The following is a 15,712-nucleotide window of genomic DNA, read 5'->3' on the forward strand; positions in this document are numbered from 1 at the left end:
CTAACTTAAGTGTATTATGCGATATGCACATTAGTTCCTCAATTGTCGTTACTCTCATTTGACAAACGTTCTTTGATTGTTTAGCGACTTTAGTTCCAGAGGCAGCGTTGCCAACACTTCGTGTTTGCTCTACACCGGGGCATTAGCTGCTACTTGGGGAGTTGCCAGTTCTCTCCTTAACCTAAGCTCACAGCGAAGTGTACCAAAATACATGACGGGAGCTTACCTATGGGCCAATATTTGCAATTAAGGTTTTTAAAAGAATGTAACTGATTTATCAATTTTTCACTCAACTTTTTACAAAAATTCAGATAATGAGTCTAATAGTTATTTTGCAATCTCCATCGTTCACACAACAAAAAAAAAATCTAGAAAATCCAGCGAGAGGTCCATCCGAAGTAAGATTTCTTACCAAACTATTATTATTTGTTGCCAGTGGCGGAACTCACCGTTGATAAAAGTGTATTTATAATCCAAAGGCAAATTTAGTTACCGGAAAAAATATACCTTCCTAGCCAAAGGCAATGACTTTAATCTTCATTCATTAAGCGACGTTTTTGTGAATGCACGTTTTCCTAGCCTCAAAAATCACTTGCCCATTTACTTTTAAAGAAAAGAAATAAAGGTGAAATAATGCTCGTTCTACAAAATTAGGGATTACGAAATGCTTTCTAATAATGACGACGTTCACCAGGAATCACGGCAATTAACAAGGGAAATGAGGTTTAATTTCTTTTCTTTGTAATTCCAGATGATTATCGCTGGAAATATACAGTCAAATAATAATCTAGGATTAGTTATTTCAATTGACAGTGTTCTTTTTAGTTTTCTATAAAAGAAAACTATTGTGCCAGCTTTGTCTGTCCGTCCGCCGTCAGATTTTAAAAACTAAGGATAGAGGGCTGCAAATTGGTATGTTGATCATCCACCCTCCAGCCATCAAACATACCAAATTGCAGCCCTCTAGCCTCAGTAGTTTTTATTTTATTTAAGGTTAAAGTTAACCATAAGCGTGCATCTGGCAACGATATAGGACGGGCCACCAACCGGCCGTGGTTAAAGTTTCATGGGTTGCGGCTCATACAGCATTATACCGAGACCACCGAAAGATAGGTCTATTTTCGGTGGCCTTGATTATACGATGTACAGAAAACTCGATTACGCCGAAGAAACTTTGGCGAATTTTTTACTTGTTTTTATTTTGTTTTGGTTTAAGGCATCTTACAGTTACACACAGCTCCATGTGCCCTGTAAAAATAGTTTAAGTATGAAAATTAGGATATTACTGCCAGTCTCCTCTCCCTCTCTGATCGGAGGCAAAAATACCTGAATGGAAAAGTTACTTAATATACCCGTACTGGACGATAATGATCTGGAGTTTGTGCCAATACTCATTAAAATCAGTTCAGTAAAGTTTCAATTTTTCAGCAGTAAACAGGAAGTGTTAGTTACTTAGTATGTACGTCAATAAAAACTTTTCCCGTTGTTTGGAGGGACATTCCACAATGTTCAAACTAACAAAGGAACATAAATATAAAATGATTTCCTTTTTTGAGGAATAAAAAATAATGTGTTAAGGAAGTAAAGGTATAACAAACTGGCAGAAATTTCCAGCTTACGTATTTACAAATCAAAGGTACATATCTAATTATATATACCTACTCACACGTACACACTCAGGAAGATCTTGTTAAAATGAAAGCATAGTGCGCCTTACGGGGGATGCAAATAAGCCAAAACAAAACTCAAAGCGTGATTTTAACAAGCACAGAAAACTAAGCGCCCTGTAGTTGCCACACCAGTAGTACCAAATGAAGCCAAGAGCACCACAAAAGGCAAGTAAGTTACGTTACCCTTCTGCGTTGCCAGCAGCACCCAGGAAAATGAACACATAAATTAATAATTATCTCTGGTTTCACCACAGTTCCAATGAGCAATCTACGATGTGTTATCATCGCAATGTCCCCATGGCTCGTAAACCAACAAGATACACATTACGGCAGCATTATGGTGGCTATCTTCCATTCTTTAGAATTAACTTCGATTTTTTTATATATACAAAAGCTTGGAATTTTCGTAAGCTTCCCTAGTTGCTCAGATAATGGTTTGTCTACATCCCATGCAATATTTAGGCTTATAAACCGTGCCCATTCATTATGATCTAACGTAGACGTAAAACCTTCTACGTAAAAACAAGGATCCTTTAATACCATCTTTTCTTTACACCGATTTACTGCTCACAGAATGAAGTGTAACGGCCTCTTATCTCAGGCATGTTTAGTCTACTGTATATTTTCCCAAGAGACACCTATGGGGATGGGAGCCACTCTATTAAATTATTATGGCTGTGATGTGTTACGTCACTTCATTATTTCTGGAAACCATTCTTCACTATTTAATTCGTTCCATCGTCAGTTTAATTTCATGTAACGTGCGTTGTTCAGATGAGAGAGAGAGAGAGAGAGAGAGAGAGAGAGAGAGAGAGAGAGAGAGAGGTGGGGGGTTAGATATTTTCTTTTCAAGTTATATATATATTTCATTGGAGGTCGTAACCTTTCGTGAATAAGCAAATTTGCTTTAACTTCGAACCTTACCTGACATCAGTGCATCATAATTCTTAAATAAATGTCGTTTACCTGAACCCTTTACCAAGACTATATCGCTAAAGGTAATTCCTATGACCCAGAATTATGATCGCATCAGTTATCTTATCATTTACCAAAATGTTACTTCCTGACAACTTAAACTACCCACAACAAGCCAGCACGAGCTTACGTCAATATCATAGAAAGTTTTGGAATCTCCAGCAATAATGTTCTCGCAAACAGTAATGGTAAGGGAATAAAGATCCATAAATATTTTGAGGTGTGGGAGAGGAACTTTTCAAAGACTTATGCCAGTATTATACCAGAGATATTTTTTGGCACGTTGTTAAAAAAAATTCTAGGAGACCATATGAAGGAGTGATATAAAATCTTGTGTATTTTAATATCAGTGAATAATGAATATCGTGATTCCTTAAAATAAAAATGTGAACACGCCAATATGTCTCGAAGACAATATTTTGTTCTTGTCACTAACTAGAATACGGATTTATTTTCCAACATTCTGCCACAGAAGATAACAAATACTAAAATTCAAAACTTAGCCCCCGAGATACTCGACGCTCCCAGTGCTGTTACTAAGATTTGGCTATTGACTGAAAGGTATCTAGTAAAGTATTGACAACTGTAGAAGAAACACATATGGACCTCATTGTAACCAACATTTTTCGCAACAAACATCGGAAAGTTTAGCTTTTTCTATCCCTTCCCAGCCGACAAGTCTGCAGATTTCTTCCTTCGAAGCAACAGTTCATTCTGCGAAACAAAGAGTTGGTTGATTGCTTGAGTCTAAGAACAACAAGCGAGACCTTTGTGACGAAGAATTTCTGCAGGAATAGTTTCAAGTCTCTGTTGAGAAATTACATATAGCCTTTTCGGGCGCTTTGTCTGCAGCTAAACATCACGCATAACGCTAAATGATGAATATGCTGTTTATTAAATTTATGGTGAATAAGTAAATACGAACGACCTTGCATTAAGAATATTTAATTCATGGCCTCTTTAGGCTCGCTATCAATACTGTCATGGTTAATAATATTCATAAACATTGTAAAAAATTGCATGAATTCGGAAGTAGGACAAAGGTGCAAAAGCAGACTTTCTGCGTTGTGCCGCTTTGCTCAGGAGAATACAACTGGTATACGAAGGAAACCTCATTGTGCAGTACAATTTTCGAAATGCAAAGACAGCCAAAGGCATTTCGGCCTGTGGGAATTTTATTGCTAAGCCTGAAACAGCCTGAATTCAACTCCATCCCCTGCTCTCTCTCTCTCTCTCTCTCTCTCTCTCTCTCTCTCTCTCTCTCTCTCTCTCTCATGGCTTGATAGAGCACAAATAACAAAGGTCCGCTTAAAGGAACTTCGTTGAAAAAAATGAAAACAAGATGTTTACAGGATTATGTTGATTAAAAATTTTAAAACCGTCATAAAATTCTCTCTCTCTCTCTCTCTCTCTCTTGATCTAAATAACAAAGGTCCTCTAAAGGAACTCGTTGAAAAAATGAAAACAAGATGTACACAGGATTATGTTGATTAAAAATTTTAAAAACCGTCATAAAATTCTCTCTCTCTCTCTCTCTCTCTCTCTCTCTCTCTCTCTCTCTCTCTCTCTCTCTCTCTCTGTACAACTTTGAAATAATACTGAAGCACAATCAAAGGAAAATTACATTTGCTTTTAATTTCAAGAAAAAGAGACAGAATTCGATGGAGAAGCTCTGTTGGAGAGCTAACAGAGTATATGAGTCACGATGTCGTTCAGGGTATATTAGCTTGGCTTAAAAAAGAGGCTGACCGATCGTATTTCTGAACTAAACATCCGTAATATTATATTCCTTGTAAACACAAGGAAATTATCTATCTTGCTAAGAACAAGACTTATAACAGAAAGCTACAAATTATTTGATAGGAGATAAGTTTTAAAATTTAAAAGCGCAACAAAAAATCTTTTAACACGGTCACATAAATGTTTTATGGGATGTATCATATCCTAGAAAAATTTTTTTTATTATTAATGACAGATAACTTACATACTTTCTCAGATATGAAGTGAAATTCTACTACATACAATTGCACATATTTCCCTTTATAGGAGTATTTGAACAAAATCACGAAACAAAACAACCAATTTTCGCCTGGCCCACTATCATTAATATCCACATTCATTTCGGAACTAGTTGGATACATGATAAAATATCTGACAATTGCTCTTGGGGTTTCTTAGTGCATGTGAGTGAAGGGTCACATGCAAATATCAACAAGTGTCCGGGAAATAGATTCTGTTTTACAGCAAGAAAACAAAATGTTTAACATAAACCTATTTTTTTTACAAGGTAAAATGGTTGAATGCGCCAGTATGATAAAGTGTAAAGGTCTGAACGACAACACAATTACAATATTGTTTGCGATTTCAGAATCCGCTTTCCACTGAAAGCCTTGGAATCAGTAAGAAAAGGAATGGGGAAAATCCTCTAACTTTGCGCGATTTCGAACCTGCAGTAAGCTGGTTAGAAGACAAGGGCAGAGCTGACGCTCGGCACCACTGCTGGGAGGTTACATGACCCATATAAAGCTTCCATTCTCTATTAAAACTAGCCCCGGTTACAAAGTACACTTCGGTCAAAACAGTTTCACCATTTACAAAAGCTCCAACTCGAGTTCTCTAAACCAAAAACAGAAAAATCTTCAGCATTGAGGAAATCAATGAGTAAATATCCATCTATATCACAATCAGTTGTTCGCAAACGATGCCTCTTTATTTTGACAGCTAGAAAGTTTGATCTTGTCATGCAGAAAAACAATAAAACCAGACCCTAGATTTACAAAAGCACTGAACGATAGTGCTGTCCACATCAGCCAAGAGAATTAATTTGGACGGGGATAACGCTGTTTTGTCGCCATCATATTCGATAACAGCATCATCGTAGGTCAACTCATTATGATAGCTTCTTGCAAACAGACTCGAAACAAACCCAAAGCAATTGTCGGATGTATCATTCACACGCGGACACACACACACACACACACACATACATACATACATATATATATATATATATATATATATATATATATATATATATATATATATATATATATATATATATATATATATATATATATATATATATATATATATATATATATTTAAAGGACACATATATGCATTTCATAGCTTCAATGCTTTAAGATGTTATCGTGGAAGGTTCGGAGTGAGAGCGCGTGCATAATTTGATTCCTTCAGCTCTTTGCGCGAGAAGCTCAGCAATATTGGAGATCAGGTGATCTCCGAAGCGCTATGTATATTCGTGAGTACATGCGTTACTTTGATCTAGATTATGCCAAAATCTGCCCTAAAAGTGAGTTTGATCGTTCATTAACGTGATAGAACTGCAGCTATACAGTCATAACTTTGAAGTGGTTCCAGGCTTTGAAAATCGGCAGATAAGGTAGAGTCTCAAATCTCTGTTTTTATGGGAGAAAATTGAACTTGTGATTTTTACCATGACTTTCTAATCATTATGAACTTATGAACTGGTGTGGGAAATTTAATACGAATATTCATACCTCTTTTATATTATTATTTTGTTATGTTACGTTTGGCATATCTTGGCTATGCATTTTACACTTTCCATTATTGTGTTTTGTATTTCATGTATTTTTGGGAGTTTTCTATCATATTTAATTCTTTCGACAGATGTCTGTGGACTTGTGGAAATAGCTGGGTGGTTTGATAAAGAGGACATATGCAAGTCATTTGCAATGTCAGTCTCTTTATGTGGTAGACTTTTTTTTTTTTTTTGTTTTTTGACATGACGTTTAGTTGTTGATTTGGGAGTATGTGAGATTTTGTGTATTTCCAGGCTATTAGCCATAATGAGACTTCTTTAGTCAGAAGTGCTTCGCGATTTAGAGTTTAGTTATCTGACTCGATAATTCATTTATTATGCATTTTAATCTTTGCTTTGTTTTATTCATTTCTTGTTGGGTTATTTGAATAATAAACCTATTTTTGTAGGAAAGATTGTGTTTCTTTAAATAGTCCATTTAATTGCTTTGTGAGAATGAGGAGGTCAGTGAGAGAGAGAGAGAGAGAGAGAGAGAGAGAGAGAGAGAGAGAGAGAGAGAGAGAGAGAGAGAGAGAGAGAGGGGGGAAAAGATCAGGGTCGCTAAACCTTCCGAGTCTTTTGAGATCAGGTCGAACCTTTTTACGTCTTTTGCCTGAAGTTAGATTGCTAAGATCATATATATATATACATATATTCCAAAACAAGTGTTGATCTGTTATATATATAACATATATATATATATATATATATATATATATATATATATATATATATATATATATATATATATATATATATATATATATATATATATATATATATATATGTATATATGTGTGTATATATATATATATATATATATATATATATATATGTGTGTGTGTGTGTGTGTGTGTGTGTGTGTGTGTGTGTGAGAACATTAAATGTTGCGCTGAAGAAAACTATAGCTTTTCATTTTCGTAAAAACTTGCAACGTAAGATAGGTAAATGAACAACAGTTGTCACAAAATAAAGATGTATGCACCCCTGTGCACTGAAACTTTTACAACATTAACTGCTTCCTACCCCTACACAAAGGGATCATCAGTATTACGTCAAATTCCTTAAACATGAAGTCCTTCAACCTTATCCTGCAAGCTCTGTCGAGCTTCTTGGATATCAAGCCCTTTCCTTTCAACACCTCTTTCATCTTCCTCTTCTTTTCGTTACCATTCATCAAATGTAACTTTACACCAATCTATCATCAGCCATTCCTCCACATGGCCAAACCAACTGAAAAGAGGTTCACCATCATCAGCATTTTTACCACTTCTGCATATCTCTCCACCCCTAACCCTATTTTCCTCTTCCACTACATGTACTGCATAAACAGGTAGTCTTCCATACAAGAGAGATAGCTGACCAATGTATACATACTTTCCCATCTGGCAACAAGTGCAAATATCACACATATTCACTGTTACACTATTCAACAGCCTATTATCGTCCATTCATTCCACAAGACCAGGCCATGTCCTCAAATTTCGATCTATCATTTCACCAATTCTAACCTTAATACCACTTCTGCACATCTCTACCTCTTCCCCTCCATCAGTTCATAATAGGTTGCATAGTGTGGGTGAACTATTCATCTAGACAGCTTCAACCATTTTTATATTTCATTTGCATTCAATATTCCTACTTAATTTCAGTCAGTTCCTCGTTGGACGACTCGATAGAGTTCTCGGCTAGCACTCTGCTAGGCCCGGGTTCGAATCTCCGGCCAGCCAATGAAGAATCAGAGGAATTTATTTCTGGTGATAGAAATTCATTTCTCGCTATAATGCGGTTCGGATTCCACAATAAGCTGTAGGTCCCGTTACTAGGTAAACAATTGGTTCTTAGCCACGAAAAATAAGTCTAATCCTTCGGGCCAGCCCTAGGAGAGCTGTTAATCAGCTCAGTGGTCTGGTTAAACTAAGGTATGCTTAACTTTTCTGCAAGAAGAGTTGGCCCAAAGTTCCTTCATACATTAGCTTACTTAGACAATGCAGGTGTCTGTATAAATCACTTGCTTCCATTCGTCCACAATACATATCAACATTCATTGTTACACTTTCCTGTGTCTTCTTTTACTATTATAACATTGCTCTGTTTCACCTTTACCTTTAACTTTATCATTTTGCCAAAACTTTTAAACTCTCACTAGTTTCTGGAGTGTCTCTTCACCATTGAAATCAGTAAAATATCATCATTGTTCTTGCAGAAAAGTAATGCACAAAAACAAGGTCCTGCATTTCAAAGTTGTTGTTTATAAATTTACCAGAAATATATAAACAGTTTATCATCAACAGTAATTTTAGTTTACTACATGTTACTAAAAAAATAAGCGATTTCCACTTAGTAATTCATAATCATTAAGAAACTATTTCATACCACGGGTGGTAATAACGCCCGGAAATCCTTATGCAGTAACCCAGTTTATCAAGTACAAAGGAAAGCTGTCAGTTTGGCATATCACGTATTATTACAAACGTGGTTCATTCTCTTTCATCATCTTTTGGATAGGTAGTCTTGATCCCAGGTAAGTTACAGTCAATTAGCCCATAAACATTGTGTGAAACTCTCTCTCTCTCTCTCTCTCTCTCTCTCTCTCTCTCTCTCTCTCTCTCTCTCTCTCAAGTCTGCCAAAGCCAAGCAACATAGAGCAGAAAGAAGAAAGTAAAGAACAATAACGCGACAAATGTAAACGAATGCGTCACAAATATTGTTCGTGTGGAACAAGGCAGAATATTTTCAAGAACGTGCGCTGTTGCACTTAATGGGGGAACATACAAAGGCAATGAATGACTCAGAATAAATATGAGAGAGAGAGAGGAACCCTCGGCTGTTGACGCAACCTCACAACTTGTAATTTCCTTTCGCCTTTACTCCAACAGAAGCCCCAGTTCTTGTTTGTCTCCATGTCTCCCTTTGTAAACGTGTTTTAATCCCTGTTTTTGCATCGATGTGGGTTTGCCTACCGTCATTTTCTTACTGATAAAAATGAGAAAACGAAAAAAACTTTTCTTTTATTCTATAACCTATCTGAGGTTTTTATGATGATGATGATGACAGCCAAGAAAGATAAGTGAAAATTCTTCATAAATGTTTGAGGGAAGCAATCATCATCCCCAAAGCTGCGGACGAACAGAGTTTTATTAAGTAAAAAACATAAATGGTTAAAATCTGGGAAGATCAAATCTTTTCTTTAAATTTATCTGTCTACAAATATGGGCCAATATTCACAATATTTTGGCAAAATAACTATCAAACCTAAACTCACCAAATATACCGATAATTCAATTCAGAGGAAAATAGAATGTAAACCTTTAAACTGCCCTTTGACCTTGGAAAATATCTACGGGTAATATTGGAAGAAAATGTCATCACAAAGAAACATAACTACAATTCTTTAGCAGAATAAAAAAAAAAATAGCAAAATGAATAACCTTAGATCTTGATAAATCATTTTGGGTCCTAAATATCTTGAACAAACAACCTAACAACTTTGTGAGCAGAATCTGAGCAAAGCAGTCGCATTTATGAGGACCGAAGACCTTTAACAATCAAGTTCTGAGATCTTGAGGGAAAATCTAAGTTTGTAACATTTAAATATCCTGTAACCTTGAAAACAAGTCAAGGACAAAAATATTTAGGGAAAATAATTACCGAGGTACAGTATATACATACCATGTTTCATGAAAATGAGAAGACAGGAATAATAATAATAATAAATAATAATAATAATAATAATAATAATAATAATAATAATAATAATAATAATAATAATATCAGAAGCGCTGCCGTACAGCATAGTAGAATGATAACAATGACTGGTGACACAAGGGCGATAACTTCATAACGTTTGCTAAAATAAACATTAATATACAATACATGTAGGCTGTCATGAGGAATACAACGAACGACTAAATAAGGTCAATCTAACATATGACAGACTGAATTTAATTTGTAAATTAAATAGACAACAAAAAAGGAAAATCAAACAACGGGGAAGCTACATTGATTTTCAAAGTAAATATACACAAATTGCAAACTAAATTAAGATTATTCATTAGCTTAGTACGAGTTGCACTGCTATATACGCCAGAATTATGGTATGGAAATTTAACATCTTTATTAGGAAGTGTTTTCAATTTGCCAGCTGCCCTACATATTTTTTTCAGTCAAAAGGGTGTCATCACACATTTCACTCCAAATTCATTTTATATACAAATACTCCAGCAAAATCATTTATGATTTCTTATAAAAAAAGGGGGAAAATATAACGTGCAGAGTCTCTTAAGAAACTGATTGCAAACTTCGTCACGTAACAGGCAGCATTGCAAGTTGCAGGAACTTCGATTTAAGTGAATTAACTTCCTTAAAAGTGATGCAAACCAACTTGGCACAGGAAGAAAAATTCCTTCAGTCAACATCCAGTTGAGAGTGAAGGCAGTTGGCAAAAGGGAAAAATTCACACAGACAAACTCTCTGTTTATATTCCTTTCAGCTAACTGCAATTTGACTTTTCCCTTCATATCTCAAGATTCTGAAGTAATATTGGAGTTAGAGGTCTAGGTTCGAGTATGCAAGGTACGTGCTTTGGCTTTAGGTCTGCCGCCCAGCAGTGGACACAAATGTGTTAGGCTAACAGCTTCGGCTAGTGCGAGGAAAGATTTCGTTGTTAACTTTCTTTTAGCGATACCTCTTCTAATGAGTAAATTATGGTCTGTATGTAATTATCGAGACTTGAAAATGCATCATGTGACGGGAAACGTCTGCAAAATAAACTTGTTACTTGTGAGAGACATGCTTTTGCCTCTTCACTCGGAGATGTTTGTCGGGTCTGTTCCCACCTTGATTCTCATTTGGTAACCATTGCTCCTTTCTATTATGTTTCTTTTTATACTTTTGTGTAACAAGTTTTTCCCATTTTTTAAATCTTAGTCTGTTTTTAATTCTGTTGTCTTTTTAATTTATAGCTTTGAAAAGGGGACACATGGTCCTGAAACGTCAGCATAATAAAGCACATTGAAAGGAAATAAAGGAATTCTCTTTCTCCCCTAACTCGATGCTGTTCATCAGGTTTAAAGCAACCGCCTTCGACTTCGATATATATATATATATATATATATATATATATATATATATATATATATATATATATATATATATATATATATATATATATATATATTTATATCTGTGTGTGTATGCATATATATGTATGGTGTATATATATATATATATATATATATATATATATATATATATATATATATATATATATATATATATATATATATATATATATATATACACACACACACCCATCCACGTGGCTCTCCCATGTCTGTACACTGAGCACTGCATTAATAAACACATACCCTCACTTGTAAGGTTTATTAAACATTGCAAGAGACCACGTGTCACAAGCATGTACACCAATACATGACACACACATACACACACACACACACATATACATATATATATATATATATATATATATATATATATATATATCATCAGTGTCTAATATATAGTTTTCGAGGTCACTGAGATGAATAGCGACACTCCTGATGCCCTATAAGTCCAAGTTCATCCCTGATAGGAATGGGGGTGAGAAGGGGTGGGAAGGGGGTGATGTAAAAATAACCAAAAACAACAGATATTAGTTTCTAATTCATAGTTTTCAAGGTTGCTAAGATGAATAGTGACACCCCCTATGCCCTTTAAGTGGAAGTTCAGCCCTGATAGAAAGGGAGGGTGAGAAGACGTTGGAAGGGGGTGACATGTAAAAATAACCAAAAACAACAGATACTAGTGTCTAATCCATGGTTTTTGAGGTCGCTGAGATGAATAGTGACACTCCTGATGCCCTTTAAGTCCAATTTCAGACCCGAAAGGAATGGGAGGTGAGAAGGGGTGAAATATAAAATGTCAAAAATGATGGGCAATGTAACTGAAGCAACTATCTTATCAGGGGAGAGAGAGAGAGAGAGAGAGAGAGAGAGAGAGTTTATCAGTTGACATTCAGAGTTTTCCTGGGCAGCGCCGGGTCAGTCAGCTAGTATATATATAAATTATATAAATTATATATATATATATATATATATATATATATATATATATATATATATATATATATGAATTGAAAAGGCCCATAAAACACTATTTAAACGTTGCAACAATATATTTTGGACACTTGCTTCTGTGCCCCTGTTCACTGGTAGAATATTCTACAGGTGAACAGGGGCACAGAAGCAAGTGCCCGAAATATATCGTTGCAACGTTTAAATAGTGTTTTATGGACCTTCTTATATTCATATTACACTGTGGTATTACAGGAAAAGACATTCATATATATATATATATATATATATATATATATATATATATATATATATATATATATATATATATATATATATATATATATATATATACATATATATGTATATGTATATATATATAGTATATATATACATACATACATACAAAGGCATGTCTCTTACTAGTAACAGGTGTGTTTTGCTGACGTTTCACATACCATGTTGCATTTGCAAAGCTGAAAAATTATACTTAGACCGTATGTATGATGTATCTATGTATGTATATATATATATATATATATATATATATATATATATATATATATATATATATATATATATATATATATATATATATATATGAAATTTTTTTATCACACCGTGATTTATATACAATCATGAAGCTACAAATGTCGTTTAATATCAAATTCACGCTACCTCGAGAGTATCTCCGATGGAGAATTATCACCGAAGGGGAATTTATATAAGTGATAAATGAACAGGTACCACTGGACGCGAACCCTTGACATGGACCCATTCAACGACTCAGTGGACGCTACCACCGCGCCATCAAGAGAGGTAAAAATCATTACCGAGTCTGCTGTACTGCACTTTTTCCCCGCCGAGAGGGGGAAATTGTACTTAGCCTCGGCAATGACCCACCTCCGCCATGATAGTTCGTTGGTACGTTTGGAACACGCAGCTCTTATTATGAAATTTTTTATCACACCGTGATTTATATACAATCATGAAGCTACAAATGTCGTTTAATATCAAATTCACGCTACCTCGAGAGTATCTCCGATGGAGAATTATCACCGAAGGGGAATTTATATAAGTGATAAATGAACAGGTACCACTGGGACGCGAACCCTTGACATGGACCCATTCAACGACTCCAGTGGACGCTACCACCGCGCCATCAAGAGAGGTAAAAATCATTACCGAGTCTGCTGTACTGTTTTTTCCCGTCGTGAGCGGGGAAATTGTACTTAGCCTCGGCAATGACCCACCTCCGCCATGATAGTTCGTTGGTACGTTTGGAACACGCAGCTCTTATTATGAAATTTTTTATCACACCGTGATTTATATACAATCATGAAGCTACAAATGTCGTTTAATATCAAATTCACGCTACTCGAGTATCTCCGATGGAGAATTATCACCGAAGGGGAATTTATATAAGTGATAAATGAACAGGTACCACTGGGACGCGAACCCTTGACATGGACCCATTTAACGACTCCGGTGGACGCTACCACCGCGCCATCAAGAGAGGTAAAAATCATTACCGAGTCTGCTGTACTGTTTTTTCCCGTCGTGAGCGGGGAAATTGTACTTAGCCTCGGCAATGACCCACCTCCGCCATGATAGTTCGTTGGTACGTTTGGGAACACGCAGCTCTTATTATGAAATTTTTTATCACACCGTGATTTATATACAATCATGAAGCTACAAATGTCGTTTAATATCAAATTCACGCTACCTCGAGTATCTCCGATGGAGAATTATCACCGAAGGAATTTATATAAGTGATAAATGAACAGGTACCACTGGGACGCGAACCCTTGACATGGACCCATTCAACGACTCCAGTGGCGCTACCACCGCGCCATCAAGAGGTAAAAATCATTACCGAGTCTGCTGTACTGTTTTCCCGTCGTGGCGGGGAAATTGTACTTAGCCTCGGCAATGACCCACCTCCGCCATGATAGTTCGTTGGTACGTTTGGAACACGCAGCTCTTATTATGAAATTTTTTATCACACCGTGATTTATATACAATCATGAAGCTACAAATGTCGTTTAATATCAAATTCGCGCTACCTCGAGTATCTCCGATGGAGAATTATCACGAAGGGAATTTATATAAGTGATAAATGAACAGGTACCACTGGGGCCGAACCCTTGACATGGACCCATTCAACGACTCCAGTGGACGCTACCACCAGCGCCATCAAGAGAGGTAAAAATCATTACCGAGTCTGCTGTACTGTTTTTCCGTCGTGAGCGGGGAAATTGCTAGCCTCGGCAATGACCCACCTCCGCCATGATAGTTCGTTGGTGCGTTTGGAACACGCAGCTCTTATTATGAAATTTTTTATCACACCGTGATTTATATACAATCATGAAGCTACAAATGTCGTTTAATATCAAATTCACGCTACCTCGAGTATCTCCGATGGAGAATTATCACCGAAGGGAATTTATATAAGTGATAAATGAACAGGTACCACTGGGACGCGAACCCTTGACATGGACCCATTCAACGACTCCAGTGGACGCTACCACCGCGCCATCAAGAGAGGTATAAATCATTACCGAGTCTGCTGTACTGTTTTTTCCCGTCGTGAGCTGCGTGTTCCAAACGTACCAACGAACTATCATGGCGGAGGTGGGTCATTGCCGAGGCTAAGTACAATTTCCCCGCTCACGACGGGAAAAAACAGTACAGCAGACTCGGTAATGATTTTTACCTCTCTTGATGGCGCGGTGGTAGCGTCCACTGGAGTCGTTGAATGGGTCCATGTCAAGGGTTCGCGTCCCAGTGGTACCTGTTCATTTATCACTTATATAAATTCCCTTCGGTGATAATTCTCCATCGGAGATACTCGAGGTAGCGTGAATTTGATATTAAACGACATTTGTAGCTTCATGATTGTATATAAATCACGGTGTGATAAAAAATTTCATAATAAGAGCTGCGTGTTCCAAACGTACCAACGAACTATCATGGCGGAGGTGGGTCATTGCCGAGGCTAATACAATTTCCCGCTCACGACGGAAAAACAGTACAGCAGACTCGGTAATGATTTTTACCTCTCTTGATGGCGCGGTGGTAGCGCCCACTGGAGTCGTTGAATGGGTCCATGTCAAGGGTTCGCGTCCCAGTGGTACCTGTTCATTTATCACTTATATAAATTCCCTTCGGTGATAATTCTCCATCGGAGATACTCGAGGTAGCGTGAATTTGATATTAAACGACATTTGTAGCTTCATGATTGTATATAATCACGGTGTGATAAAAAATTTCATAATAAGAGCTGCGTGGTTCCAAACGTACCAACAAACTATCATGGCGGAGGTGGGTCATTGCCGAGGCTAAGTACAATTTCCCCGCTCACGACGGGAAAAAACAGTACAGCAGACTCGGTAATGATTTTTACCTCTCTTGATGGCGCGGTGGTA

Source organism: Macrobrachium rosenbergii, chromosome 12 (assembly GCF_040412425.1).
Source record: "Macrobrachium rosenbergii isolate ZJJX-2024 chromosome 12, ASM4041242v1, whole genome shotgun sequence".
NCBI classification, from domain to species: Eukaryota; Metazoa; Arthropoda; class Malacostraca; order Decapoda; family Palaemonidae; genus Macrobrachium; species Macrobrachium rosenbergii.